Below are 1,989 nucleotides of genomic sequence, written 5' to 3'. Positions count from 1 at the left end.
GAAAGAGTACTCAGCGAAATGAGCAGAGAAAAGGCTTCTGGGGCAGAATCTGGAGGAAGCCAGGTGTCAGCTCCCAGGCGTGCTTTCCCAGGGGAATCATGCAGCAGGAAGTGGTGGCCCCTCCTGTGAAGTGTTGTCTGCCGGTCATTTCAGAGCCCAGAGCCCAGGGTGTTTTCAGTGCTGGGGCTGGCCCTATAGGCATTCTCTCACTAGACCAGTGGTTCTCAACCTGTGGGTCGCGAACAATGAAAATACATCCTGCATATCAGATATTTACATGACGATTCATAACAGTAGCAAAATTACAGTTATGAAGTAGCAACGAAAATAATTTATGGTTGGGGGTCACCACAACATGAGGAACTGTATTAAAGGGTCGCGGCATTAGGAAGTTTGAGAACCACTGCGGTCTAGACTCTCCGAGGGGAAGCAAATGTTCAGCATAAACCACATCATTTGTACAAACAGTTGAGACACAGCGAGCCTGTCTTATCAGGGAATCATAGGAACCCTCCTGAAATCCAAGTTCCCAGCCTCCAGCCCAGTGCCGACCTTGCTAGCAGGCCTTTCTCAGGGTGGCATTCTCAGGCTGCTGGGTTAACCCTTTTCTGCACACAGAGTAGGAAATAAGCGTTTGCAGTGTGGTGGGATCAACTCAGTGACTCATTCATTCAACTGAAGTTACCGAGCCCTTGAAGGGTTGGGCGGGAAGGAGAGAAATTAGACGTGGTTGTTGAACTTTGTCAAACTCAGCTCAGTGCCGCAGTAGCTCCCTGCCCACCCTGGACATGGTGTGTTGCCTACAAAAAGCCCTGTGGCTGTGCTCCAAGCTCCTCCCCCTCACCTCCATCTGCAACCCACTGCCCCTCCCAGAGCTCTGTTTTCTGTCTGCCACTTGATGTCTTTCTGCCTGGCCCCTGAGGTAGGTGTGTGGGGCTCCTTCTCTTTTTGACTTGACTAGATTCTGACACAGGCGATGCCCTTGGGCCAGTTCTGCCCCATCACTACCCACACCAAGAGTCCCAGCACCCGACACTGCCTCTGGCCTGCTTGGCCCCTCGTCCATTATACGAGTTGCCTGTTTGGTTGTTTGAAGCCCTAGTTCCTGGGGCTCATCCCCATCCTTTAAAGATGTCCAAGCCATCCTGTTTCTACTCACAGCCTTTGGCTTGTTTTAACGCCGCTGACACCTGCTGGGAGAGGCCCAGAGCTGTGACCTACAGGTTATCACCCCACCCAGTGGAACCCTCTCATGCAGGAGCTCTACACACTGACTCACTGCAACCCGAGCCTCAACATCTCCGAGGCTCCGTCCCCACTGCCCTCGCCCCTCCTGGGGGGATTCACCCCAAACCCTGCCCCCTCATCTTTCGGAAGGACCAGGCTCCAGGTTTACAGGGTTCAGAGTGGGGATGGGAAAAGTGGAGGTAATATGTTGTCTTCTTGGCCTCAAGATTAACATGTTCAGTGACCCAGCCAAGGAACTGGGAAACATCAGCCTTCTCCCTGATATCAACCACAGGCCCGCCCAAGTCAGACACCAGTTCTGGAAACCCTCAGATATTAGTACTAGTTCACCCCCAATTCTCCCGCCCTGATGGGTCTCCTCCCAGAAAGGCACAGAGGTATGAAATGGCCCTCCAACACCTTTAGGAAATGCTCAGAGCAACTCAATCAACCAGGGAAAGCCACCAAACACCAAAGCTGGTGAGACAGGGCCAGGTCCTGGGAAGCTAGGAATGCTACGATGTGGGCACCTGAAAGACAAGAGTGTGATCAGACTTGCATTTTAGAAAAGTCCTGAGCGCTGGAGGGAGACAAGATGTAGAGTGAATCCGGAGGCCGAGACAAAGATAAGAAATGTTTTGAAATAATCTTATAAGGTGTGGCAGGGCCTCAACTCTAAGGCAGTGGACTTATTGATGAGGGGACAGACAAGAGGGACATTTAGAAAACAAAGCACCAGGAGAGGGGATGGGGGAGAGGCAG

The 1,989-nt window shown here is 52.1% G+C and overlaps 1 protein-coding gene across 4 annotated transcripts in view; it reads left to right on the top strand.

Moving 5' to 3' along the window:
- The window catches only part of LOC102773058 (hydroxyacid oxidase 2), a 58,236-nt gene that overhangs the window by 13,319 nt on the left and 42,928 nt on the right, over positions 1-1,989 (top strand). The window lies entirely within an intron of this gene.

This window comes from Myotis davidii, unplaced genomic scaffold, assembly GCF_000327345.1.
Source record: "Myotis davidii unplaced genomic scaffold, ASM32734v1 scaffold217, whole genome shotgun sequence".
NCBI classification, from domain to species: Eukaryota; Metazoa; Chordata; class Mammalia; order Chiroptera; family Vespertilionidae; genus Myotis; species Myotis davidii.
Note: the sequence above shows the minus strand (reverse complement) of the source record. Positions and strands in the feature narration are given on the sequence as shown.